At 43.5% G+C, this 24,527-nt stretch overlaps 41 non-coding genes across 41 annotated transcripts; all 41 read right to left on the bottom strand.

Annotated features, from left to right (window-relative positions):
* Positions 1–42: 42 nt before the first annotated feature.
* trnas-gcu (transfer RNA serine (anticodon GCU)) lies at positions 43–124 on the bottom strand. Its single transcript has one exon. It is a non-coding gene; the product is annotated as a tRNA-Ser (tRNA).
* Positions 125–659: 535 nt separating this feature from the next.
* On the bottom strand, positions 660–741 carry trnas-gcu (transfer RNA serine (anticodon GCU)). Its single transcript has one exon. It is a non-coding gene; the product is annotated as a tRNA-Ser (tRNA).
* A 446-nt stretch (positions 742–1,187) lies between these two features.
* On the bottom strand, positions 1,188–1,269 carry trnas-gcu (transfer RNA serine (anticodon GCU)). The gene has a single exon. It is a non-coding gene; the product is annotated as a tRNA-Ser (tRNA).
* Positions 1,270–1,801: 532 nt separating this feature from the next.
* Positions 1,802–1,883, bottom strand: trnas-gcu (transfer RNA serine (anticodon GCU)). Its single transcript has one exon. It is a non-coding gene; the product is annotated as a tRNA-Ser (tRNA).
* A 535-nt stretch (positions 1,884–2,418) lies between these two features.
* Positions 2,419–2,500, bottom strand: trnas-gcu (transfer RNA serine (anticodon GCU)). Its single transcript has one exon. It is a non-coding gene; the product is annotated as a tRNA-Ser (tRNA).
* A 532-nt stretch (positions 2,501–3,032) lies between these two features.
* On the bottom strand, positions 3,033–3,114 carry trnas-gcu (transfer RNA serine (anticodon GCU)). The gene has a single exon. It is a non-coding gene; the product is annotated as a tRNA-Ser (tRNA).
* Positions 3,115–3,649: 535 nt separating this feature from the next.
* trnas-gcu (transfer RNA serine (anticodon GCU)) lies at positions 3,650–3,731 on the bottom strand. Its single transcript has one exon. It is a non-coding gene; the product is annotated as a tRNA-Ser (tRNA).
* A 535-nt stretch (positions 3,732–4,266) lies between these two features.
* Positions 4,267–4,348, bottom strand: trnas-gcu (transfer RNA serine (anticodon GCU)). Its single transcript has one exon. It is a non-coding gene; the product is annotated as a tRNA-Ser (tRNA).
* Positions 4,349–4,883: 535 nt separating this feature from the next.
* trnas-gcu (transfer RNA serine (anticodon GCU)) lies at positions 4,884–4,965 on the bottom strand. The gene has a single exon. It is a non-coding gene; the product is annotated as a tRNA-Ser (tRNA).
* Positions 4,966–5,500: 535 nt separating this feature from the next.
* On the bottom strand, positions 5,501–5,582 carry trnas-gcu (transfer RNA serine (anticodon GCU)). The gene has a single exon. It is a non-coding gene; the product is annotated as a tRNA-Ser (tRNA).
* A 535-nt stretch (positions 5,583–6,117) lies between these two features.
* trnas-gcu (transfer RNA serine (anticodon GCU)) lies at positions 6,118–6,199 on the bottom strand. Its single transcript has one exon. It is a non-coding gene; the product is annotated as a tRNA-Ser (tRNA).
* Positions 6,200–6,734: 535 nt separating this feature from the next.
* Positions 6,735–6,816, bottom strand: trnas-gcu (transfer RNA serine (anticodon GCU)). The gene has a single exon. It is a non-coding gene; the product is annotated as a tRNA-Ser (tRNA).
* A 534-nt stretch (positions 6,817–7,350) lies between these two features.
* Positions 7,351–7,432, bottom strand: trnas-gcu (transfer RNA serine (anticodon GCU)). Its single transcript has one exon. It is a non-coding gene; the product is annotated as a tRNA-Ser (tRNA).
* A 534-nt stretch (positions 7,433–7,966) lies between these two features.
* Positions 7,967–8,048, bottom strand: trnas-gcu (transfer RNA serine (anticodon GCU)). Its single transcript has one exon. It is a non-coding gene; the product is annotated as a tRNA-Ser (tRNA).
* Positions 8,049–8,583: 535 nt separating this feature from the next.
* On the bottom strand, positions 8,584–8,665 carry trnas-gcu (transfer RNA serine (anticodon GCU)). The gene has a single exon. It is a non-coding gene; the product is annotated as a tRNA-Ser (tRNA).
* A 535-nt stretch (positions 8,666–9,200) lies between these two features.
* On the bottom strand, positions 9,201–9,282 carry trnas-gcu (transfer RNA serine (anticodon GCU)). The gene has a single exon. It is a non-coding gene; the product is annotated as a tRNA-Ser (tRNA).
* A 446-nt stretch (positions 9,283–9,728) lies between these two features.
* On the bottom strand, positions 9,729–9,810 carry trnas-gcu (transfer RNA serine (anticodon GCU)). The gene has a single exon. It is a non-coding gene; the product is annotated as a tRNA-Ser (tRNA).
* A 532-nt stretch (positions 9,811–10,342) lies between these two features.
* On the bottom strand, positions 10,343–10,423 carry trnas-gcu (transfer RNA serine (anticodon GCU)). Its single transcript has one exon. It is a non-coding gene; the product is annotated as a tRNA-Ser (tRNA).
* A 535-nt stretch (positions 10,424–10,958) lies between these two features.
* Positions 10,959–11,040, bottom strand: trnas-gcu (transfer RNA serine (anticodon GCU)). The gene has a single exon. It is a non-coding gene; the product is annotated as a tRNA-Ser (tRNA).
* A 532-nt stretch (positions 11,041–11,572) lies between these two features.
* On the bottom strand, positions 11,573–11,654 carry trnas-gcu (transfer RNA serine (anticodon GCU)). Its single transcript has one exon. It is a non-coding gene; the product is annotated as a tRNA-Ser (tRNA).
* Positions 11,655–12,189: 535 nt separating this feature from the next.
* On the bottom strand, positions 12,190–12,271 carry trnas-gcu (transfer RNA serine (anticodon GCU)). The gene has a single exon. It is a non-coding gene; the product is annotated as a tRNA-Ser (tRNA).
* Positions 12,272–12,806: 535 nt separating this feature from the next.
* On the bottom strand, positions 12,807–12,888 carry trnas-gcu (transfer RNA serine (anticodon GCU)). The gene has a single exon. It is a non-coding gene; the product is annotated as a tRNA-Ser (tRNA).
* Positions 12,889–13,423: 535 nt separating this feature from the next.
* trnas-gcu (transfer RNA serine (anticodon GCU)) lies at positions 13,424–13,505 on the bottom strand. The gene has a single exon. It is a non-coding gene; the product is annotated as a tRNA-Ser (tRNA).
* Positions 13,506–14,040: 535 nt separating this feature from the next.
* Positions 14,041–14,122, bottom strand: trnas-gcu (transfer RNA serine (anticodon GCU)). The gene has a single exon. It is a non-coding gene; the product is annotated as a tRNA-Ser (tRNA).
* Positions 14,123–14,568: 446 nt separating this feature from the next.
* trnas-gcu (transfer RNA serine (anticodon GCU)) lies at positions 14,569–14,650 on the bottom strand. The gene has a single exon. It is a non-coding gene; the product is annotated as a tRNA-Ser (tRNA).
* Positions 14,651–15,182: 532 nt separating this feature from the next.
* On the bottom strand, positions 15,183–15,264 carry trnas-gcu (transfer RNA serine (anticodon GCU)). Its single transcript has one exon. It is a non-coding gene; the product is annotated as a tRNA-Ser (tRNA).
* Positions 15,265–15,799: 535 nt separating this feature from the next.
* Positions 15,800–15,881, bottom strand: trnas-gcu (transfer RNA serine (anticodon GCU)). The gene has a single exon. It is a non-coding gene; the product is annotated as a tRNA-Ser (tRNA).
* A 532-nt stretch (positions 15,882–16,413) lies between these two features.
* On the bottom strand, positions 16,414–16,495 carry trnas-gcu (transfer RNA serine (anticodon GCU)). The gene has a single exon. It is a non-coding gene; the product is annotated as a tRNA-Ser (tRNA).
* A 535-nt stretch (positions 16,496–17,030) lies between these two features.
* On the bottom strand, positions 17,031–17,112 carry trnas-gcu (transfer RNA serine (anticodon GCU)). The gene has a single exon. It is a non-coding gene; the product is annotated as a tRNA-Ser (tRNA).
* A 535-nt stretch (positions 17,113–17,647) lies between these two features.
* trnas-gcu (transfer RNA serine (anticodon GCU)) lies at positions 17,648–17,729 on the bottom strand. Its single transcript has one exon. It is a non-coding gene; the product is annotated as a tRNA-Ser (tRNA).
* Positions 17,730–18,264: 535 nt separating this feature from the next.
* trnas-gcu (transfer RNA serine (anticodon GCU)) lies at positions 18,265–18,346 on the bottom strand. Its single transcript has one exon. It is a non-coding gene; the product is annotated as a tRNA-Ser (tRNA).
* A 535-nt stretch (positions 18,347–18,881) lies between these two features.
* On the bottom strand, positions 18,882–18,963 carry trnas-gcu (transfer RNA serine (anticodon GCU)). Its single transcript has one exon. It is a non-coding gene; the product is annotated as a tRNA-Ser (tRNA).
* A 446-nt stretch (positions 18,964–19,409) lies between these two features.
* On the bottom strand, positions 19,410–19,491 carry trnas-gcu (transfer RNA serine (anticodon GCU)). Its single transcript has one exon. It is a non-coding gene; the product is annotated as a tRNA-Ser (tRNA).
* A 532-nt stretch (positions 19,492–20,023) lies between these two features.
* Positions 20,024–20,105, bottom strand: trnas-gcu (transfer RNA serine (anticodon GCU)). The gene has a single exon. It is a non-coding gene; the product is annotated as a tRNA-Ser (tRNA).
* A 535-nt stretch (positions 20,106–20,640) lies between these two features.
* Positions 20,641–20,722, bottom strand: trnas-gcu (transfer RNA serine (anticodon GCU)). Its single transcript has one exon. It is a non-coding gene; the product is annotated as a tRNA-Ser (tRNA).
* Positions 20,723–21,254: 532 nt separating this feature from the next.
* Positions 21,255–21,336, bottom strand: trnas-gcu (transfer RNA serine (anticodon GCU)). The gene has a single exon. It is a non-coding gene; the product is annotated as a tRNA-Ser (tRNA).
* A 535-nt stretch (positions 21,337–21,871) lies between these two features.
* trnas-gcu (transfer RNA serine (anticodon GCU)) lies at positions 21,872–21,953 on the bottom strand. The gene has a single exon. It is a non-coding gene; the product is annotated as a tRNA-Ser (tRNA).
* Positions 21,954–22,485: 532 nt separating this feature from the next.
* On the bottom strand, positions 22,486–22,567 carry trnas-gcu (transfer RNA serine (anticodon GCU)). The gene has a single exon. It is a non-coding gene; the product is annotated as a tRNA-Ser (tRNA).
* Positions 22,568–23,102: 535 nt separating this feature from the next.
* trnas-gcu (transfer RNA serine (anticodon GCU)) lies at positions 23,103–23,184 on the bottom strand. Its single transcript has one exon. It is a non-coding gene; the product is annotated as a tRNA-Ser (tRNA).
* Positions 23,185–23,716: 532 nt separating this feature from the next.
* On the bottom strand, positions 23,717–23,798 carry trnas-gcu (transfer RNA serine (anticodon GCU)). Its single transcript has one exon. It is a non-coding gene; the product is annotated as a tRNA-Ser (tRNA).
* A 535-nt stretch (positions 23,799–24,333) lies between these two features.
* On the bottom strand, positions 24,334–24,415 carry trnas-gcu (transfer RNA serine (anticodon GCU)). Its single transcript has one exon. It is a non-coding gene; the product is annotated as a tRNA-Ser (tRNA).
* Positions 24,416–24,527: the final 112 nt, after the last annotated feature.

The raw sequence follows: 24,527 nt of genomic DNA, 5'->3' as shown, positions 1-24,527 counted from the left end.
GTGGTGACTTGTAAATGTATTTGGTCAAATAAAAGTGGAATGCGACGAGAATGGGATTCGAACCCATGCGTGCAGAGCACAATGGATTAGCAGTCCATCGCCTTAACCACTCGGCCACCTCGTCTTGTTTGGTCTGAGCTTGCGGCATAATTTGATAATTATCGTAGCATGTGTTCATTGTCCTGGGAGGGTTTAAAAGTGTTTAAATGCAGTGTCAGCCTTATGGCAATTCGACCCACGCGCTCTGTGTAGAGGGGGATTAGCTCAAATGGTAGAGCGCTCGCTTAGCATGCGAGAAGTAGCGGGATCGATGCCCGCATGCTCCATTATTCCTAATTTTCAGACAAGGAGATAGTGACAATAATCAGCAAAGGCCAAAACACTCGGCCGCCAAGTCTTACTTTAGACTAGGTTTTTACAAACATTTAGTTGATTTCGACCGTCTTATTGACCAAACAATGTTTCTCAATCACCTTAAAGGTGTTGTAAAAACGTATGTTGATGGGTTGAGAAGAATACTCTGTTACATTACAGGGTTGGCTTTAGATGAGGTCTTGAAAATCTGAGCCCTTTGCTCCAACCAAATTGGAACTAGGGCAACAGATGTAAATTTCGTGGTGGTGACTTGTAAATATATTTGGTCAAAAAGAAGAGGAATGCGACGAGAATGGGATTCGAACCCATGCGTGCAGAGCACAATGGATTAGCAGTCCATCGCCTTAACCACTCGGCCACCTCGTCTTGTTTGGTCTGAGCTTGCGGCATTTTATGGTAATTATCGTAGCATGTTTTCATTGTCCTGGGAGGTTTTAAAAGTGTTAAATGCAGTGTCAGCCTTATGGCAATTCGACCCAAGCGCTCTGCGTAGAGGGGGGTTAGCTCAAATGGTAGAGCGCTCGCTTAGCATGCGAGAAGTAGCGGGATCTTACTTTAGACTAGGTTTTTACGAACATTTAGTTGATTTCGACCGTCTTATTGACCAAACAATTTTTCTCAATCACCTTAAAGGTGTTGTAAAAATGTATGTTGATGGGTTGAGAAGAATACTCTGTTACATTACAGGGTTGGCTTTAGATGAGGTGTGGACAATCTGAGCCCTTTGCTCCAACCAAATTGGAACTAGGGCAACAGATGTGAATTTTGTGGTGGTGACTTGTAAATGTATTTGGTCAAATAAAAGTGGAATGCGACGAGAATGGGATTCGAACCCAAGCGTGCAGAGCACAATGGATTAGCAGTCCATCGGCTTAACCACTCGGCCACCTCGTCTTGTTTGGTCTGAGCTTGCGGCATAATTTGATTATAATCGTAGCATGTGTTCATTGTCCTGGGAGGGTTTAAAAGTGTTTAAATGCAGTGTCAGCCTTATGGCAATTCGACCCACGTGCTCTGTGTAGAGGGGGATTAGCTCAAATGGTAGAGCGCTCGCTTAGCATGCGAGAAGTAGCGGGATCGATGCCCGCATCCTCCATTATTCCTAATTTTCAGACAAGGAGATAGTGACAATAATCAGCAAAGGCCAAAACACTCGGCCGCCAAGTCTTACTTTAGACTAGGTTTTTACGAACATTTTGTTGATTTCGACCGTCTTATTGACCAAACAATTTTTCTCAATCACCTTAAAGGTGTTGTAAAAATGTATGTTGATGGGTTGAGAAGAATACTCTGTTACATTACAGGGTTGGCTTTAGATGAGGTGTGGACAATCTGAGCCCTTTGCTCCAACCAAATTGGAAGTAGGGCAACAGATGTGAATTTCGTGGTGGTGACTTGTAAATGTATTTGGTCAAAAAGAAGAATGCGACAAGAATGGGATTCGAACCCATGCGTGCAGAGCACAATGGATTAGCAGTCCATCGCCTTAACCACTCGGCCACCTCGTCTTGTTTGGTCTGAGCTTGCGGCATAATTTGATAATTATCGTAGCATGTGTTCATTGTCCTGGGAGGTTTTAAAAGTGTTAAAATGCAGTGTCAGCCTTATGGCAGTACGACCCAAGCGCTCTGTGTAGAAGGGGATTAGCTCAAATGGTAGAGCGCTCGCTTAGCATGCGAGAAGTAGCAGGATCGATGCCCGCATTCTCCATTATTTCTAATTTTCAGACAAGGAGATAATGACAATAATCAGCAAAGGCCAAAACACTCGGCCGCCAAGTCTTACTTTAGACTAGGTTTTTACGAACATTTAGTTGATTTTGACCGTCTTATTGACCAAACAATTTTTCTCAATCACCTTAAAGGTGTTGTAAAAATGTATGTTGATGGGTTGAGAAGAATACTCTGTTACATTACAGGGTTGGCTTTAGATGAGGTGTGGACAATCTGAGCCCTTTGCTTCAACCAAATTGGAACTAGGGCAACAGATGTGAATTTCGTGGTGGTGACTTGTAAATGTATTTGGTCAAATAAAAGTGGAATGCGACGAGAATGGGATTCGAACCCAAGCGTGCAGAGCACAATGGATTAGCAGTCCATCGGCTTAACCACTCGGCCACCTCGTCTTGTTTGGTCTGAGCTTGCGGCATAATTTGATTATAATCGTAGCATGTGTTCATTGTCCTGGGAGGGTTTAAAAGTGTTTAAATGCAGTGTCAGCCTTATGGCAATTCGACCCACGCGCTCTGTGTAGAGGGGGATTAGCTCAAATGGTAGAGCGCTCGCTTAGCATGCGAGAAGTAGCGGGATCGATGCCCGCATCCTCCATTATTCCTAATTTTCAGACAAGGAGATAGTGACAATAATCAGCAAAGGCCAAAACACTCGGCCGCCAAGTCTTACTTTAGACTAGGTTTTTACGAACATTTTGTTGATTTCGACCGTCTTATTGACCAAACAATTTTTCTCAATCACCTTAAAGGTGTTGTAAAAATGTATGTTGATGGGTTGAGAAGAATACTCTGTTACATTACAGGGTTGGCTTTAGATGAGGTGTGGACAATCTGAGCCCTTTGCTCCAACCAAATTGGAAGTAGGGCAACAGATGTGAATTTCGTGGTGGTGACTTGTAAATGTATTTGGTCAAAAAGAAGAATGCGACAAGAATGGGATTCGAACCCATGCGTGCAGAGCACAATGGATTAGCAGTCCATCGCCTTAACCACTCGGCCACCTCGTCTTGTTTGGTCTGAGCTTGCGGCATAATTTGATAATTATCGTAGCATGTGTTCATTGTCCTGGGAGGTTTTAAAAGTGTTAAAATGCAGTGTCAGCCTTATGGCAGTACGACCCAAGCGCTCTGTGTAGAAGGGGATTAGCTCAAATGGTAGAGCGCTCGCTTAGCATGCGAGAAGTAGCAGGATCGATGCCCGCATTCTCCACTATTTCTAATTTTCAGACAAGGAGATAATGACAATAATCAGCAAAGGCCAAAACACTCGGCCGCCAAGTCTTACTTTAGACTAGGTTTTTACGAACATTTAGTTGATTTCGACCGTCTTATTGACCAAACAATTTTTCTCAATCACCTTAAAGGTGTTGTAAAAATGTATGTTGATGGGTTGAGAAGAATACTCTGTTACATTACAGGGTTGGCTTTAGATGAGGTGTGGACAATCTGAGCCCTTTGCTTCAACCAAATTGGAACTAGGGCAACAGATGTGAATTTCGTGGTGGTGACTTGTAAATGTATTTGGTCAAATAAAAGTGGAATGCGACGAGAATGGGATTCGAACCCAAGCGTGCAGAGCACAATGGATTAGCAGTCCATCGGCTTAACCACTCGGCCACCTCGTCTTGTTTGGTCTGAGCTTGCGGCATAATTTGATTATAATCGTAGCATGTGTTCATTGTCCTGGGAGGGTTTAAAAGTGTTTAAATGCAGTGTCAGCCTTATGGCAATTCGACCCACGCGCTCTGTGTAGAGGGGGATTAGCTCAAATGGTAGAGCGCTCGCTTAGCATGCGAGAAGTAGCGGGATCGATGCCCGCATCCTCCATTATTCCTAATTTTCAGACAAGGAGATAGTGACAATAATCAGCAAAGGCCAAAACACTCGGCCGCCAAGTCTTACTTTAGACTAGGTTTTTACGAACATTTTGTTGATTTCGACCGTCTTATTGACCAAACAATTTTTCTCAATCACCTTAAAGGTGTTGTAAAAATGTATGTTGATGGGTTGAGAAGAATACTCTGTTACATTACAGGGTTGGCTTTAGATGAGGTGTGGACAATCTGAGCCCTTTGCTCCAACCAAATTGGAACTAGGGCAACAGATGTGAATTTCGTGGTGGTGACTTGTAAATGTATTTGGTCAAAAAGAAGAGGAATGCGACGAGAATGGGATTCGAACCCATGCGTGCAGAGCTCAATGGATTAGCAGTCCATCGCCTTAACCACTCGGCCACCTCGTCTTGTTTGGTCTGAGCTTGCGGCATTTTATGGTAATTATCGTAGCATGTTTTCATTGTCCTGGGAGGTTTTAAAAGTGTTAAAATGCAGTGTCAGCCTTATGGCAATTCGACCCAAGCGCTCTGTGTAGAGGGGGATTAGCTCAAATGGTAGAGCGCTCGCTTAGCATGCGAGAAGTAGCGGGATCGATGCCCGCATCCTCCATTATTCCTAATTTTCAGACAAGGAGATAGTGACAATAATCAGCAAAGGCCAAAACACTCGGCCGCCAAGTCTTACTTTAGACTAGGTTTTTACGAACATTTAGTTGATTTCGACCGTCTTATTGACCAAACAATTTTTCTCAATCACCTTAAAGGTGTTGTAAAAACGTATGTTGATGGGTTGAGAAGAATACTCTGTTACATTACAGGGTTGGCTTTAGATGAGGTGTGGACAATCTGAGCCCTTTGCTTCAACCAAATTGGAACTAGGGCAACAGATGTGAATTTCGTGGTGGTGACTTGTAAATGTATTTGGTCAAATAAAAGTGGAATGCGACGAGAATGGGATTCGAACCCATGCGTGCAGAGCACAATGGATTAGCAGTCCATCGCCTTAACCACTCGGCCACCTCGTCTTGTTTGGTCTGAGCTTGCGGCATAATTTGATAATAATCGTAGCATGTGTTCATTGTCCTGGGAGGGTTTAAAAGTGTTTAAATGCAGAGTCAGCCTCATGGCAATTCGACCCACGCGCTCTGCGTAGAGGGGGGTTAGCTCAAATGGTAGAGCGCTCGCTTAGCATGCGAGAAGTAGCGGGATCGATGCCCGCATCTTCCATTATTCCTAATTTTCAGACAAGGAGATAGTGACAATAATCAGCAAAGGCCAAAACACTCGGCCGCCAAGTCTTACTTTAGACTAGGTTTTTACGAACATTTAGTTGATTTCGACCGTCTTATTGACCAAACAATTTTTCTCAATCACCTTAAAGGTGTTGTAAAAACGTATGTTGATGGGTTGAGAAGAATACTCTGTTACATTACAGGGTTGGCTTTAGATGAGGTGTGGACAATCTGAGCCCTTTGCTTCAACCAAATTGGAACTAGGGCAACAGATGTGAATTTCGTGGTGGTGACTTGTAAATGTATTTGGTCAAATAAAAGTGGAATGCGACGAGAATGGGATTCGAACCCATGCGTGCAGAGCACAATGGATTAGCAGTCCATCGCCTTAACCACTCGGCCACCTCGTCTTGTTTGGTCTGAGCTTGCGGCATAATTTGATAATAATCGTAGCATGTGTTCATTGTCCTGGGAGGGTTTAAAAGTGTTTAAATGCAGAGTCAGCCTTATGGCAATTCGACCCACGCGCTCTGCGTAGAGGGGGGTTAGCTCAAATGGTAGAGCGCTCGCTTAGCATGCGAGAAGTAGCGGGATCGATGCCCGCATCTTCCATTATTCCTAATTTTCAGACAAGGAGATAGTGACAATAATCAGCAAAGGCCAAAACACTCGGCCGCCAAGTCGTACTTTTGACTAGGTTTTTACAAACATTTAGTTGATTTCGACCGTCTTATTGACCAAACAATTTTTCTCAATCACCTTAAAAGTGTTGTAAAAACGTATGTTGATGGGTTGAGAAGAATACTCTGTTACATTACAGGGTTGGCTTTAGATGAGGTGTGGACAATCTGAGCCCTTTGCTCCAACCAAATTGGAACTAGGGCAACAGATGTGAATTTCGTGGTGGTGACTTGTAAATGTATTTGGTCAAATAAAAGTGGAATGCGACGAGAATGGGATTCGAACCCATGCGTGCAGAGCACAATGGATTAGCAGTCCATCGCCTTAACCACTCGGCCACCTCGTCTTGTTTGGTCTGAGCTTGCGGCATAATTTGATAATTATCGTAGCATGTGTTCATTGTCCTGGGAGGGTTTAAAAGTGTTTAAATGCAGTGTCAGCCTTATGGCAATTCGACCCACGCGCTCTGTGTAGAGGGGGATTAGCTCAAATGGTAGAGCGCTCGCTTAGCATGCGAGAAGTAGCGGGATCGATGCCCGCATGCTCCATTATTCCTAATTTTCAGACAAGGAGATAGTGACAATAATCAGCAAAGGCCAAAACACTCGGCCGCCAAGTCTTACTTTAGACTAGGTTTTTACAAACATTTAGTTGATTTCGACCGTCTTATTGACCAAACAATGTTTCTCAATCACCTTAAAGGTGTTGTAAAAACGTATGTTGATGGGTTGAGAAGAATACTCTGTTACATTACAGGGTTGGCTTTAGATGAGGTCTTGACAATCTGAGCCCTTTGCTCCAACCAAATTGGAACTAGGGCAACAGATGTAAATTTCGTGGTGGTGACTTGTAAATATATTTGGTCAAAAAGAAGAGGAATGCGACGAGAATGGGATTCGAACCCATGCGTGCAGAGCACAATGGATTAGCAGTCCATCGCCTTAACCACTCGGCCACCTCGTCTTGTTTGGTCTGAGCTTGCGGCATTTTATGGTAATTATCGTAGCATGTTTTCATTGTCCTGGGAGGTTTTAAAAGTGTTAAATGCAGTGTCAGCCTTATGGCAATTCGACCCAAGCGCTCTGTGTAGAGGGGGATTAGCTCAAATGGTAGAGCGCTCGCTTAGCATGCGAGAAGTAGCGGGATCGATGCCCGCATGCTCCATTATTCCTAATTTTCAGACAAGGAGATAGTGACAATAATCAGCAAAGGCCAAAACACTCGGCCGCCAAGTCTTACTTTAGACTAGGTTTTTACAAACATTTAGTTGATTTCGACCGTCTTATTGACCAAACAATGTTTCTCAATCACCTTAAAGGTGTTGTAAAAACGTATGTTGATGGGTTGAGAAGAATACTCTGTTACATTACAGGGTTGGCTTTAGATGAGGTCTTGACAATCTGAGCCCTTTGCTCCAACCAAATTGGAACTAGGGCAACAGATGTAAATTTCGTGGTGGTGACTTGTAAATGTATTTGGTCAAAAAGAAGAGGAATGCGACGAGAATGGGATTCGAACCCATGCGTGCAGAGCACAATGGATTAGCAGTCCATCGCCTTAACCACTCGGCCACCTCGTCTTGTTTGGTCTGAGCTTGCGGCATTTTATGGTAATTATCGTAGCATGTTTTCATTGTCCTGGGAGGTTTTAAAAGTGTTAAATGCAGTGTCAGCCTTATGGCAATTCGACCCAAGCGCTCTGTGTAGAGGGGGATTAGCTCAAATGGTAGAGCGCTCGCTTAGCATGCGAGAAGTAGCGGGATAGATGCCCGCATCCTCCATTATTCCTAATTTTCAGACAAGGAGATAGTGACAATAATCAGCAAAGGCCAAAACACTCGGCCGCCAAGTCTTACTTTAGACTAGGTTTTTACAAACATTTAGTTGATTTCGACCGTCTTATTGACCAAACAATGTTTCTCAATCACCTTAAAGGTGTTGTAAAAACGTATGTTGATGGGTTGAGAAGAATACTCTGTTACATTACAGGGTTGGCTTTAGATGAGGTCTTGACAATCTGAGCCCTTTGCTCCAACCAAATTGGAACTAGGGCAACAGATGTGAATTTCGTGGTGGTGACTTGTAAATGTATTTGGTCAAAAAGAAGAGGAATGCGACGAGAATGGGATTCGAACCCATGCGTGCAGAGCACAATGGATTAGCAGTCCATCGCCTTAACCACTCGGCCACCTCGTCTTGTTTGGTCTGAGCTTGCGGCATTTTATGGTAATTATCGTAGCATGTTTTCATTGTCCTGGGAGGTTTTAAAAGTGTTAAAATGCAGTGTCAGCCTTATGGCAATTCAACCCAAGCGCTCTGTGTAGAGGGGGATTAGCTCAAATGGTAGAGCGCTCGCTTAGCATGCGAGAAGTAGCGGGATAGATGCCCGCATCCTCCATTATTCCTAATTTTCAGACAAGGAGATAGTGACAATAATCAGCAAAGGCCAAAACACTCGGCCGCCAAGTCGTACTTTTGACTAGGTTTTTACAAACATTTAGTTGATTTCGACCGTCTTATTGACCAAACAATTTTTCTCAATCACCTTAAAAGTGTTGTAAAAACGTATGTTGATGGGTTGAGAAGAATACTCTGTTACATTACAGGGTTGGCTTTAGATGAGGTGTGGACAATCTGAGCCCTTTGCTCCAACCAAATAGGAACTAGGGCAACAGATGTGAATTTCGTGGTGGTGACTTGTAAATGTATTTGGTCAAATAAAAGTGGAATGCGACGAGAATGGGATTCGAACCCATGCGTGCAGAGCACAATGGATTAGCAGTCCATCGCCTTAACCACTCGGCCACCTCGTCTTGTTTGGTCTGAGCTTGCGGCATAATTTGATAATTATCGTAGCATGTGTTCATTGTCCTGGGAGGGTTTAAAAGTGTTTAAATGCAGTGTCAGCCTTATGGCAATTCGACCCACGCGCTCTGTGTAGAGGGGGATTAGCTCAAATGGTAGAGCGCTCGCTTAGCATGCGAGAAGTAGCGGGATCGATGCCCGCATGCTCCATTATTCCTAATTTTCAGACAAGGAGATAGTGACAATAATCAGCAAAGGCCAAAACACTCGGCCGCCAAGTCTTACTTTAGACTAGGTTTTTACAAACATTTAGTTGATTTCGACCGTCTTATTGACCAAACAATGTTTCTCAATCACCTTAAAGGTGTTGTAAAAACGTATGTTGATGGGTTGAGAAGAATACTCTGTTACATTACAGGGTTGGCTTTAGATGAGGTCTTGACAATCTGAGCCCTTTGCTCCAACCAAATTGGAACTAGGGCAACAGATGTAAATTTCGTGGTGGTGACTTGTAAATATATTTGGTCAAAAAGAAGAGGAATGCGACGAGAATGGGATTCGAACCCATGCGTGCAGAGCACAATGGATTAGCAGTCCATCGCCTTAACCACTCGGCCACCTCGTCTTGTTTGGTCTGAGCTTGCGGCATTTTATGGTAATTATCGTAGCATGTTTTCATTGTCCTGGGAGGTTTTAAAAGTGTTAAATGCAGTGTCAGCCTTATGGCAATTCGACCCAAGCGCTCTGCGTAGAGGGGGGTTAGCTCAAATGGTAGAGCGCTCGCTTAGCATGCGAGAAGTAGCGGGATCTTACTTTAGACTAGGTTTTTACGAACATTTAGTTGATTTCGACCGTCTTATTGACCAAACAATTTTTCTCAATCACCTTAAAGGTGTTGTAAAAATGTATGTTGATGGGTTGAGAAGAATACTCTGTTACATTACAGGGTTGGCTTTAGATGAGGTGTGGACAATCTGAGCCCTTTGCTCCAACCAAATTGGAACTAGGGCAACAGATGTGAATTTTGTGGTGGTGACTTGTAAATGTATTTGGTCAAATAAAAGTGGAATGCGACGAGAATGGGATTCGAACCCAAGCGTGCAGAGCACAATGGATTAGCAGTCCATCGGCTTAACCACTCGGCCACCTCGTCTTGTTTGGTCTGAGCTTGCGGCATAATTTGATTATAATCGTAGCATGTGTTCATTGTCCTGGGAGGGTTTAAAAGTGTTTAAATGCAGTGTCAGCCTTATGGCAATTCGACCCACGTGCTCTGTGTAGAGGGGGATTAGCTCAAATGGTAGAGCGCTCGCTTAGCATGCGAGAAGTAGCGGGATCGATGCCCGCATCCTCCATTATTCCTAATTTTCAGACAAGGAGATAGTGACAATAATCAGCAAAGGCCAAAACACTCGGCCGCCAAGTCTTACTTTAGACTAGGTTTTTACGAACATTTTGTTGATTTCGACCGTCTTATTGACCAAACAATTTTTCTCAATCACCTTAAAGGTGTTGTAAAAATGTATGTTGATGGGTTGAGAAGAATACTCTGTTACATTACAGGGTTGGCTTTAGATGAGGTGTGGACAATCTGAGCCCTTTGCTCCAACCAAATTGGAAGTAGGGCAACAGATGTGAATTTCGTGGTGGTGACTTGTAAATGTATTTGGTCAAAAAGAAGAATGCGACAAGAATGGGATCGAACCCATGCGTGCAGAGCACAATGGATTAGCAGTCCATCGCCTTAACCACTCGGCCACCTCGTCTTGTTTGGTCTGAGCTTGCGGCATAATTTGATAATTATCGTAGCATGTGTTCATTGTCCTGGGAGGTTTTAAAAGTGTTAAAATGCAGTGTCAGCCTTATGGCAGTACGACCCAAGCGCTCTGTGTAGAAGGGGATTAGCTCAAATGGTAGAGCGCTCGCTTAGCATGCGAGAAGTAGCAGGATCGATGCCCGCATTCTCCATTATTTCTAATTTTCAGACAAGGAGATAATGACAATAATCAGCAAAGGCCAAAACACTCGGCCGCCAAGTCTTACTTTAGACTAGGTTTTTACGAACATTTAGTTGATTTTGACCGTCTTATTGACCAAACAATTTTTCTCAATCACCTTAAAGGTGTTGTAAAAATGTATGTTGATGGGTTGAGAAGAATACTCTGTTACATTACAGGGTTGGCTTTAGATGAGGTGTGGACAATCTGAGCCCTTTGCTTCAACCAAATTGGAACTAGGGCAACAGATGTGAATTTCGTGGTGGTGACTTGTAAATGTATTTGGTCAAATAAAAGTGGAATGCGACGAGAATGGGATTCGAACCCAAGCGTGCAGAGCACAATGGATTAGCAGTCCATCGGCTTAACCACTCGGCCACCTCGTCTTGTTTGGTCTGAGCTTGCGGCATAATTTGATTATAATCGTAGCATGTGTTCATTGTCCTGGGAGGGTTTAAAAGTGTTTAAATGCAGTGTCAGCCTTATGGCAATTCGACCCACGCGCTCTGTGTAGAGGGGGATTAGCTCAAATGGTAGAGCGCTCGCTTAGCATGCGAGAAGTAGCGGGATCGATGCCCGCATCCTCCATTATTCCTAATTTTCAGACAAGGAGATAGTGACAATAATCAGCAAAGGCCAAAACACTCGGCCGCCAAGTCTTACTTTAGACTAGGTTTTTACGAACATTTTGTTGATTTCGACCGTCTTATTGACCAAACAATTTTTCTCAATCACCTTAAAGGTGTTGTAAAAATGTATGTTGATGGGTTGAGAAGAATACTCTGTTACATTACAGGGTTGGCTTTAGATGAGGTGTGGACAATCTGAGCCCTTTGCTCCAACCAAATTGGAAGTAGGGCAACAGATGTGAATTTCGTGGTGGTGACTTGTAAATGTATTTGGTCAAAAAGAAGAATGCGACAAGAATGGGATTCGAACCCATGCGTGCAGAGCACAATGGATTAGCAGTCCATCGCCTTAACCACTCGGCCACCTCGTCTTGTTTGGTCTGAGCTTGCGGCATAATTTGATAATTATCGTAGCATGTGTTCATTGTCCTGGGAGGTTTTAAAAGTGTTAAAATGCAGTGTCAGCCTTATGGCAGTACGACCCAAGCGCTCTGTGTAGAAGGGGATTAGCTCAAATGGTAGAGCGCTCGCTTAGCATGCGAGAAGTAGCAGGATCGATGCCCGCATTCTCCACTATTTCTAATTTTCAGACAAGGAGATAATGACAATAATCAGCAAAGGCCAAAACACTCGGCCGCCAAGTCTTACTTTAGACTAGGTTTTTACGAACATTTAGTTGATTTCGACCGTCTTATTGACCAAACAATTTTTCTCAATCACCTTAAAGGTGTTGTAAAAATGTATGTTGATGGGTTGAGAAGAATACTCTGTTACATTACAGGGTTGGCTTTAGATGAGGTGTGGACAATCTGAGCCCTTTGCTTCAACCAAATTGGAACTAGGGCAACAGATGTGAATTTCGTGGTGGTGACTTGTAAATGTATTTGGTCAAATAAAAGTGGAATGCGACGAGAATGGGATTCGAACCCAAGCGTGCAGAGCACAATGGATTAGCAGTCCATCGGCTTAACCACTCGGCCACCTCGTCTTGTTTGGTCTGAGCTTGCGGCATAATTTGATAATAATCGTAGCATGTGTTCATTGTCCTGGGAGGGTTTAAAAGTGTTTAAATGCAGAGTCAGCCTCATGGCAATTCGACCCACGCGCTCTGCGTAGAGGGGGGTTAGCTCAAATGGTAGAGCGCTCGCTTAGCATGCGAGAAGTAGCGGGATCGATGCCCGCATCTTCCATTATTCCTAATTTTCAGACAAGGAGATAGTGACAATAATCAGCAAAGGCCAAAACACTCGGCCGCCAAGTCTTACTTTAGACTAGGTTTTTACGAACATTTAGTTGATTTCGACCGTCTTATTGACCAAACAATTTTTCTCAATCACCTTAAAGGTGTTGTAAAAACGTATGTTGATGGGTTGAGAAGAATACTCTGTTACATTACAGGGTTGGCTTTAGATGAGGTGTGGACAATCTGAGCCCTTTGCTTCAACCAAATTGGAACTAGGGCAACAGATGTGAATTTCGTGGTGGTGACTTGTAAATGTATTTGGTCAAATAAAAGTGGAATGCGACGAGAATGGGATTCGAACCCATGCGTGCAGAGCACAATGGATTAGCAGTCCATCGCCTTAACCACTCGGCCACCTCGTCTTGTTTGGTCTGAGCTTGCGGCATAATTTGATAATAATCGTAGCATGTGTTCATTGTCCTGGGAGGGTTTAAAAGTGTTTAAATGCAGAGTCAGCCTTATGGCAATTCGACCCACGCGCTCTGCGTAGAGGGGGGTTAGCTCAAATGGTAGAGCGCTCGCTTAGCATGCGAGAAGTAGCGGGATCGATGCCCGCATCTTCCATTATTCCTAATTTTCAGACAAGGAGATAGTGACAATAATCAGCAAAGGCCAAAACACTCGGCCGCCAAGTCGTACTTTTGACTAGGTTTTTACAAACATTTAGTTGATTTCGACCGTCTTATTGACCAAACAATTTTTCTCAATCACCTTAAAAGTGTTGTAAAAACGTATGTTGATGGGTTGAGAAGAATACTCTGTTACATTACAGGGTTGGCTTTAGATGAGGTGTGGACAATCTGAGCCCTTTGCTCCAACCAAATAGGAACTAGGGCAACAGATGTGAATTTCGTGGTGGTGACTTGTAAATGTATTTGGTCAAATAAAAGTGGAATGCGACGAGAATGGGATTCGAACCCATGCGTGCAGAGCACAATGGATTAGCAGTCCATCGCCTTAACCACTCGGCCACCTCGTCTTGTTTGGTCTGAGCTTGCGGCATAATTTGATAATTATCGTAGCATGTGTTCATTGTCCTGGGAGGGTTTAAAAGTGTTTAAATGCAGTGTCAGCCTTATGGCAATTCGACCCACGCGCTCTGTGTAGAGGGGGATTAGCTCAAATGGTAGAGCGCTCGCTTAGCATGCGAGAAGTAGCGGGATCGATGCCCGCATGCTCCATTATTCCTAATTTTCAGACAAGGAGATAGTGACAATAATCAGCAAAGGCCAAAACACTCGGCCGCCAAGTCTTACTTTAGACTAGGTTTTTACAAACATTTAGTTGATTTCGACCGTCTTATTGACCAAACAATGTTTCTCAATCACCTTAAAGGTGTTGTAAAAACGTATGTTGATGGGTTGAGAAGAATACTCTGTTACATTACAGGGTTGGCTTTAGATGAGGTCTTGACAATCTGAGCCCTTTGCTCCAACCAAATTGGAACTAGGGCAACAGATGTAAATTTCGTGGTGGTGACTTGTAAATATATTTGGTCAAAAAGAAGAGGAATGCGACGAGAATGGGATTCGAACCCATGCGTGCAGAGCACAATGGATTAGCAGTCCATCGCCTTAACCACTCGGCCACCTCGTCTTGTTTGGTCTGAGCTTGCGGCATTTTATGGTAATTATCGTAGCATGTTTTCATTGTCCTGGGAGGTTTTAAAAGTGTTAAATGCAGTGTCAGCCTTATGGCAATTCGACCCAAGCGCTCTGCGTAGAGGGGGGTTAGCTCAAATGGTAGAGCGCTCGCTTAGCATGCGAGAAGTAGCGGGATCTTACTTTAGACTAGGTTTTTACGAACATTTAGTTGATTTCGACCGTCTTATTGACCAAACAATTTTTCTCAATCACCTTAAAGGTGTTGTAAAAATGTATGTTGATGGGTTGAGAAGAATACTCTGTTACATTACAGGGTTGGCTTTAGATGAGGTGTGGACAATCTGAGCCCTTTGCTCCAACCAAATTGGAACTAGGGCAACAGATGTGAATTTTGTGGTGGTGACTTGTAAATGTATTTGGTCAAATAAAAGTGGAATGCGACGAGAATGGGATTCGAACCCAAGCGTGCAGAGCACAATGGATTAGCAGTCCATCGGCTTAACCACTCGGCCACCTCGTCTTGTTTGGTCTGAGCTTGCGGCATAATTTGATTATAATCGTAGCATGTGTTCATTGTCCTGGGAGGGTTTAAAAGTGTTTAAATGCAGTGTCAGCCTTATGGCAATTCGACCCACGTGCTCTGTGTAGAGGGGGATTAGCTCAAATGGTAGAGCGCTCGCTTAGCATGCGAGAAGTAGCGGGATCGATGCCCGCATCCTCCATTATTCCTAATTTTCAGACAAGGAGATAGTGACAATAATCAGCAAAGGCCAAAACACTCGGCCGCCAAGTCTTACTTTAGACTAGGTTTTTACGAACATTTTGTTGATTTCGACCGTCTTATTGACCAAACAATTTTTCTCAATCACCTTAAAGGTGTTGTAAAAATGTATGTTGATGGGTTGAGAAGAATACTCTGTTACATTACAGGGTTGGCTTTAGATGAGGTGTGGACAATCTGAGCCCTTTGCTCCAACCAAATTGGAAGTAGGGCAACAGATGTGAATTTCGTGGTGGTGACTTGTAAATGTATTTGGTCAAAAAGAAGAATGCGACAAGAATGGGATTCGAACCCATGCGTGCAGAGCACAATGGATTAGCAGTCCATCGCCTTAACCACTCGGCCACCTCGTCTTGTTTGGTCTGAGCTTGCGGCATAATTTGATAATTATCGTAGCATGTGTTCATTGTCCTGGGAGGTTTTAAAAGTGTTAAAATGCAGTGTCAGCCTTATGGCAGTACGACCCAAGCGCTCTGTGTAGAAGGGGATTAGCTCAAATGGTAGAGCGCTCGCTTAGCATGCGAGAAGTAGCAGGATCGATGCCCGCATTCTCCATTATTTCTAATTTTCAGACAAGGAGATAATGACAATAATCAGCAAAGGCCAAAACACTCGGCCGCCAAGTCTTACTTTAGACTAGGTTTTTACGAACATTTAGTTGATTTTGACCGTCTTATTGACCAAACAATTTTTCTCAATCACCTTAAAGGTGTTGTAAAAATGTATGTTGATGGGTTGAGAAGAATACTCTGTTACATTACAGGGTTGGCTTTAGATGAGGTGTGGACAATCTGAGCCCTTTGCTTCAACCAAATTGGAACTAGGGCAACAGATGTGAATTTCGTGGTGGTGACTTGTAAATGTATTTGGTCAAATAAAAGTGGAATGCGACGAGAATGGGATTCGAACCCAAGCGTGCAGAGCACAATGGATTAGCAGTCCATCGGCTTAACCACTCGGCCACCTCGTCTTGTTTGGTCTGAGCTTGCGGCATAATTTGATTATAATCGTAGCATGTGTTCATTGTCCTGGGAGGGTTTAAAAGTGTTTAAATGCAGTGTCAGCCTTATGGCAATTCGACCCACGCGCTCTGTGTAGAGGGGGATTAGCTCAAATGGTAGAGCGCTCGCTTAGCATGCGAGAAGTAGCGGGATCGATGCCCGCATCCTCCATTATTCCTAATTTTCAGACAAGGAGATAGTGACAATAATCAGCAAAGGCCAAAACACTCGGCCGCCAAGTCTTACTTTAGACTAGGTTTTTACGAACATTTTGTTGATTTCGACCGTCTTATTGACCAAACAATTTTTCTCAATCACCTTAAAGGTGTTGTAAAAATGTATGTTGATGGGTTGAGAAGAATACTCTGTTACATTACAGGGTTGGCTTTAGATGAGGTGTGGACAATCTGAGCCCTTTGCTCCAACCAAATTGGAAGTAGGGCAACAGATGTGAATTTCGTGGTGGTGACTTGTAAATGTATTTGGTCAAAAAGAAGAATGCGACAAGAATGGGATTCGAACCCATGCGTGCAGAGCACAATGGATTAGCAGTCCATCGCCTTAACCACTCGGCCACCTCGTCTTGTTTGGTCTGAGCTTGCGGCATAATTTGATAATTATCGTAGCATGTGTTCATTGTCCTGGGAGGTTTTAAAAGTGTTAAAATGCAGTGTCAGCCTTATGGCAGTACGACCCAAGCGCTCTGTGTAGAAGGGGATTAGCTCAAATGGTAGAGCGCTCGCTTAGCATGCGAGAAGTAGCAGGATCGATGCCCGCATTCTCCACTATTTCTAATTTTCAGACAAGGAGATAATGACAATAATCAGCAAAGGCCAAAACACTCGGCCGCCAAGTCTTACTTTAGACTAGGTTTTTACGAACATTTAGTTGATTTCGACCGTCTTATTGACCAAACAATTTTTCTCAATCACCTTAAAGGTGTTGTAAAAATGTATGTTGATGGGTTGAGAAGAATACTCTGTTACATTACAGGGTTGGCTTTAGATGAGGTGTGGACAATCTGAGCCCTTTGCTTCAACCAAATTGGAACTAGGGCAACAGATGTGAATTTCGTGGTGGTGACTTGTAAATGTATTTGGTCAAATAAAAGTGGAATGCGACGAGAATGGGATTCGAACCCAAGCGTGCAGAGCACAATGGATTAGCAGTCCATCGGCTTAACCACTCGGCCACCTCGTCTTGTTTGGTCTGAGCTTGCGGCATAATTTGATAATAATCGTAGCATGTGTTCATTGTCCTGGGAGGGTTTAAAAGTGTTTAAATGCAGAGTCAGCCTCATGGCAATTCGACCCACGCGCTCTGCGTAGAGGGGGGTTAGCTCAAATGGTAGAGCGCTCGCTTAGCATGCGAGAAGTAGCGGGATCGATGCCCGCATCTTCCATTATTCCTAATTTTCAGACAAGGAGATAGTGACAATAATCAGCAAAGGCCAAAACACTCGGCCGCCAAGTCTTACTTTAGACTAGGTTTTTACGAACATTTAGTTGATTTCGACCGTCTTATTGACCAAACAATTTTTCTCAATCACCTTAAAGGTGTTGTAAAAACGTATGTTGATGGGTTGAGAAGAATACTCTGTTACATTACAGGGTTGGCTTTAGATGAGGTGTGGACAATCTGAGCCCTTTGCTTCAACCAAATTGGAACTAGGGCAACAGATGTGAATTTCGTGGTGGTGACTTGTAAATGTATTTGGTCAAATAAAAGTGGAATGCGACGAGAATGGGATTCGAACCCATGCGTGCAGAGCACAATGGATTAGCAGTCCATCGCCTTAACCACTCGGCCACCTCGTCTTGTTTGGTCTGAGCTTGCGGCATAATTTGATAATAATCGTAGCATGTGTTCATTGTCCTGGGAGGGTTTAAAAGTGTTTAAATGCAGAGTCAGCCTTATGGCAATTCGACCCACGCGCTCTGCGTAGAGGGGGGTTAGCTCAAATGGTAGAGCGCTCGCTTAGCATGCGAGAAGTAGCGGGATCGATGCCCGCATCTTCCATTATTCCTAATTTTCAGACAAGGAGATAGTGACAATAATCAGCAAAGGCCAAAACACTCGGCCGCCAAGTCGTACTTTTGACTAGGTTTTTACAAACATTTAGTTGATTTCGACCGTCTTATTGACCAAACAATTTTTCTCAATCACCTTAAAAGTGTTGTAAAAACGTATGTTGATGGGTTGAGAAGAATACTCTGTTACATTACAGGGTTGGCTTTAGATGAGGTGTGGACAATCTGAGCCCTTTGCTCCAACCAAATTGGAACTAGGGCAACAGATGTGAATTTCGTGGTGGTGACTTGTAAATGTATTTGGTCAAATAAAAGTGGAATGCGACGAGAATGGGATTCGAACCCATGCGTGCAGAGCACAATGGATTAGCAGTCCATCGCCTTAACCACTCGGCCACCTCGTCTTGTTTGGTCTGAGCTTGCGGCATAATTTGATAATTATCGTAGCATGTGTTCATTGTCCTGGGAGGGTTTAAAAGTGTTTAAATGCAGTGTCAGCCTTATGGCAATTCGACCCACGCGCTCTGTGTAGAGGGGGATTAGCTCAAATGGTAGAGCGCTCGCTTAGCATGCGAGAAGTAGCGGGATCGATGCCCGCATGCTCCATTATTCCTAATTTTCAGACAAGGAGATAGTGACAATAATCAGCAAAGGCCAAAACACTCGGCCGCCAAGTCTTACTTTAGACTAGGTTTTTACAAACATTTAGTTGATTTCGACCGTCTTATTGACCAAACAATGTTTCTCAATCACCTTAAAGGTGTTGTAAAAACGTATGTTGATGGGTTGAGAAGAATACTCTGTTACATTACAGGGTTGGCTTTAGATGAGGTCTTGACAATCTGAGCCCTTTGCTCCAACCAAATTGGAACTAGGGCAACAGATGTAAATTTCGTGGTGGTGACTTGTAAATATATTTGGTCAAAAAGAAGAGGAATGCGACGAGAATGGGATTCGAACCCATGCGTGCAGAGCACAATGGATTAGCAGTCCATCGCCTTAACCACTCGGCCACCTCGTCTTGTTTGGTCTGAGCTTGCGGCATTTTATGGTAATTATCGTAGCATGTTTTCATTGTCCTGGGAGGTTTTAAAAGTGTTAAATGCAGTGTCAGCCTTATGGCAATTCGACCCAAGCGCTCTGCGTAGAGGGGGGTTAGCTCAAATGGTAGAGCGCTCGCTTAGCATGCGAGAAGTAGCGGGATCTTACTTTAGACTAGGTTTTTACGAACATTTAGTTGATTTCGACCGTCTTATTGACCAAACAATTTTTCTCAATCACCTTAAAGGTGTTGTAAAAATGTATGTTGATGGGTTGAGAAGAATACTCTGTTACATTACAGGGTTGGCTTTAGATGAGGTGTGGACAATCTGAGCCCTTTGCTCCAACCAAATTGGAACTAGGGCAACAGATGTGAATTTTGTGGTGGTGACTTGTAAATGTATTTGGTCAAATAAAAGTGGAATGCGACGAGAATGGGATTCGAACCCAAGCGTGCAGAGCACAATGGATTAGCAGTCCATCGGCTTAACCACTCGGCCACCTCGTCTTGTTTGGTCTGAGCTTGCGGCATAATTTGATTATAATCGTAGCATGTGTTCATTGTCCTGGGAGGGTTTAAAAGTGTTTAAATGCAGTGTCAGCCTTATGGCAATTCGACCCACGTGCTCTGTGTAGAGGGGGATTAGCTCAAATGGTAGAGCGCTCGCTTAGCATGCGAGAAGTAGCGGGATCGATGCCCGCATCCTCCATTATTCCTAATTTTCAGACAAGGAGATAGTGACAATAATCAGCAAAGGCCAAAACACTCGGCCGCCAAGTCTTACTTTAGACTAGGTTTTTACGAACATTTTGTTGATTTCGACCGTCTTATTGACCAAACAATTTTTCTCAATCACCTTAAAGGTGTTGTAAAAATGTATGTTGATGGGTTGAGAAGAATACTCTGTTACATTACAGGGTTGGCTTTAGATGAGGTGTGGACAATCTGAGCCCTTTGCTCCAACCAAATTGGAAGTAGGGCAACAGATGTGAATTTCGTGGTGGTGACTTGTAAATGTATTTGGTCAAAAAGAAGAATGCGACAAGAATGGGATTCGAACCCATGCGTGCAGAGCACAATGGATTAGCAGTCCATCGCCTTAACCACTCGGCCACCTCGTCTTGTTTGGTCTGAGCTTGCGGCATAATTTGATAATTATCGTAGCATGTGTTCATTGTCCTGGGAGGTTTTAAAAGTGTTAAAATGCAGTGTCAGCCTTATGGCAGTACGACCCAAGCGCTCTGTGTAGAAGGGGATTAGCTCAAATGGTAGAGCGCTCGCTTAGCATGCGAGAAGTAGCAGGATCGATGCCCGCATTCTCCATTATTTCTAATTTTCAGACAAGGAGATAATGACAATAATCAGCAAAGGCCAAAACACTCGGCCGCCAAGTCTTACTTTAGACTAGGTTTTTACGAACATTTAGTTGATTTTGACCGTCTTATTGACCAAACAATTTTTCTCAATCACCTTAAAGGTGTTGTAAAAATGTATGTTGATGGGTTGAGAAGAATACTCTGTTACACTACAGGGTTGGCTTTAGATGAGGTGTGGACAATCTGAGCCCTTTGCTTCAACCAAATTGGAACTAGGGCAACAGATGTGAATTTCGTGGTGGTGACTTGTAAATGTATTTGGTCAAATAAAAGTGGAATGCGACGAGAATGGGATTCGAACCCAAGCGTGCAGAGCACAATGGATTAGCAGTCCATCGGCTTAACCACTCGGCCACCTCGTCTTGTTTGGTCTGAGCTTGCGGCATAATTTGATTATAATCGTAGCATGTGTTCATTGTCCTGGGAGGGTTTAAAAGTGTTTAAATGCAGTGTCAGCCTTATGGCAATTCGACCCACGCGCTCTGTGTAGAGGGGGATTAGCTCAAATGGTAGAGCGCTCGCTTAGCATGCGAGAAGTAGCGGGATCGATGCCCGCATCCTCCATTATTCCTAATTTTCAGACAAGGAGATAGTGACAATAATCAGCAAAGGCCAAAACACTCGGCCGCCAAGTCTTACTTTAGACTAGGTTTTTACGAACATTTTGTTGATTTCGACCGTCTTATTGACCAAACAATTTTTCTCAATCACCTTAAAGGTGTTGTAAAAATGTATGTTGATGGGTTGAGAAGAATACTCTGTTACATTACAGGGTTGGCTTTAGATGAGGTGTGGACAATCTGAGCCCTTTGCTCCAACCAAATTGGAAGTAGGGCAACAGATGTGAATTTCGTGGTGGTGACTTGTAAATGTATTTGGTCAAAAAGAAGAATGCGACAAGAATGGGATTCGAACCCATGCGTGCAGAGCACAATGGATTAGCAGTCCATCGCCTTAACCACTCGGCCACCTCGTCTTGTTTGGTCTGAGCTTGCGGCATAATTTGATAATTATCGTAGCATGTGTTCATTGTCCTGGGAGGTTTTAAAAGTGTTAAAATGCAGTGTCAGCCTTATGGCAGTACGACCCAAGCGCTCTGTGTAGAAGGGGATTAGCTCAAATGGTAGAGCGCTCGCTTAGCATGCGAGAAGTAGCAGGATCGATGCCCGCATTCTCCACTATTTCTAATTTTCAGACAAGGAGATAATGACAATAATCAGCAAAGGCCAAAACACTCGGCCGCCAAGTCTTACTTTAGACTAGGTTTTTACGAACATTTAGTTGATTTCGACCGTCTTATTGACCAAACAATTTTTCTCAATCACCTTAAAGGTGTTGTAAAAATGTATGTTGATGGGTTGAGAAGAATACTCTGTTACATTACAGGGTTGGCTTTAGATGAGGTGTGGACAATCTGAGCCCTTTGCTTCAACCAAATTGGAACTAGGGCAACAGATGTGAATTTCGTGGTGGTGACTTGTAAATGTATTTGGTCAAATAAAAGTGGAATGCGACGAGAATGGGATTCGAACCCAAGCGTGCAGAGCACAATGGATTAGCAGTCCATCGGCTTAACCACTCGGCCACCTCGTCTTGTTTGGTCTGAGCTTGCGGCATAATTTGATTATAATCGTAGCATGTGTTCATTGTCCTGGGAGGGTTTAAAAGTGTTTAAATGCAGTGTCAGCCTTATGGCAATTCGACCCACGCGCTCTGTGTAGAGGGGGATTAGCTCAAATGGTAGAGCGCTCGCTTAGCATGCGAGAAGTAGCGGGATCGATGCCCGCATCCTCCATTATTCCTAATTTTCAGACAAGGAGATAGTGACAATAATCAGCAAAGGCCAAAACACTCGGCCGCCAAGTCTTACTTTAGACTAGGTTTTTACGAACATTTTGTTGATTTCGACCGTCTTATTGACCAAACAATTTTTCTCAATCACCTTAAAGGTGTTGTAAAAATGTATGTTGATGGGTTGAGAAGAATACTCTGTTACATTACAGGGTTGGCTTTAGATGAGGTGTGGACAATCTGAGCCCTTTGCTCCAACCAAATTGGAAGTAGGGCAACAGATGTGAATTTCGTGGTGGTGACTTGTAAATGTATTTGGTCAAAAAGAAGAATGCGACAAGAATGGGATTCGAACCCATGCGTGCAGAGCACAATGGATTAGCAGTCCATCGCCTTAACCACTCGGCCACCTCGTCTTGTTTGGTCTGAGCTTGCGGCATTTTATGGTAATTATCGTAGCAGGTGTTCATTGTCCTGGGAGGTTTTAAAAGCGTTTAAATGCAGTGTCAGCCTTATGGCAATTCGACCCAAGCGCTCTGTGTAGAGGGGGATTAGCTCAAATGGTAGAGCGCTCGCTTAGCATGCGAGAAGTAGCGGGATCGATGCCCGCATTCTCCATTATTTCTAATTTTTAGACAAGGAGATAGTGACAATAATCAGCAAAGGCCAAAACACTCGGCCGCCAAGTCTTACTTTAGACTAGGTTTTTACAAACATTTAGTTGATTTCGACCGTCTTATTGACCAAACAATTTTTCTCAATCACCTTAAAGGTGTTGTAAAAACGTATGTTGATGGGTTGAGAAGAATACTCTGTTACATTACAGGGTTGGCTTTAGATGAGGTGTGGACAATCTGAGCCCTTTGCTCCAACCAAATTGGAACTAGGGCAACAGATGTGAATTTCGTGGTGGTGACTTGTAAATGTATTTGGTCAAATAAAAGTGGAATGCGACGAGAATGGGATTCGAACCCAAGCGTGCAGAGCACAATGGATTAGCAGTCCATCGGCTTAACCACTCGGCCACCTCGTCTTGTTTGGTCTGAGCTTGCGGCATAATTTGATTATAATCGTAGCATGTGTTCATTGTCCTGGGAGGGTTTAAAAGTGTTTAAATGCAGTGTCAGCCTTATGGCAATTCGACCCACGCGCTCTGTGTAGAGGGGGATTAGCTTAAATGGTAGAGCGCTCGCTTAGCATGTGAGAAGTAGCGGGATCGATGCCCGCATCCTCCATTATTCCTAATTTTCAGACAAGGAGATAGTGACAATAATCAGCAAAGGCCAAAACACTCGGCAGCCAAGTCTTACTTTAGACTAGGTTTTTACGAACATTTAGTTGATTTCGACCGTCTTATTGACCAAACAATTTTCTTCAATCACCTTAAAGGTGTTGTAAAAATGTATGTTGATGGGTTGAGAAGAATACTCTGTTACATTACAGGGTTGGCTTTAGATGAGGTGTGGACAATCTGAGCCCTTTGCTCCAACCAAATTGGAAGTAGGGCAACAGATGTGAATTTCGTGGTGGTGACTTGTAAATGTATTTGGTCAAAAAGAAGAATGCGACAAGAATGGGATTCGAACCCATGCGTGCAGAGCACAATGGATTAGCAGTCCATCGCCTTAACCACTCGGCCACCTCGTCTTGTTTGGTCTGAGCTTGCGGCATAATTTGATAATTATCGTAGCATGTGTTCATTGTCCTGGGAGGTTTTAAAAGTGTTAAAATGCAGTGTCAGCCTTATGGCAATACGACCCAAGCGCTCTGTGTAGAAGGGGATTAGCTCAAATGGTAGAGCGCTCGCTTAGCATGCGAGAAGTAGCAGGATCGATGCCCGCATTCTCCATTATTTCTAATTTTCAGACAAGGAGATAATGACAATAATCAGCAAAGGCCAAAACACTCGGCCGCCAAGTCTTACTTTAGACTAGGTTTTTACGAACATTTAGTTGATTTCGACCGTCTTATTGACCAAACAATTTTTCTCAATCACCTTAAAGGTGTTGTAAAAATGTATGTTGATGGGTTGAGAAGAATACTCTGTTACATTACAGGGTTGGCTTTAGATGAGGTGTGGACAATCTGAGCCCTTTGCTTCAACCAAATTGGAACTAGGGCAACAGATGTGAATTTCGTGGTGGTGACTTGTAAATGTATTTGGTCAAATAAAAGTGGAATGCGACGAGAATGGGATTCGAACCCAAGCGTGCAGAGCACAATGGATTAGCAGTCCATCGGCTTAACCACTCGGCCACCTCGTCTTGTTTGGTCTGAGCTTGCGGCATAATTTGATTATAATCGTAGCATGTGTTCATTGTCCTGGGAGGGTTTAAAAGTGTTTAAATGCAGTGTCAGCCTTATGGCAATTCGACC

The sequence above is a fragment of the Pungitius pungitius genome, chromosome 12 (genome assembly GCF_949316345.1).
Source record: "Pungitius pungitius chromosome 12, fPunPun2.1, whole genome shotgun sequence".
Taxonomy (NCBI): Eukaryota; Metazoa; Chordata; class Actinopteri; order Perciformes; family Gasterosteidae; genus Pungitius; species Pungitius pungitius.
This window is presented reverse-complemented; position numbering and strand designations above follow the sequence as displayed.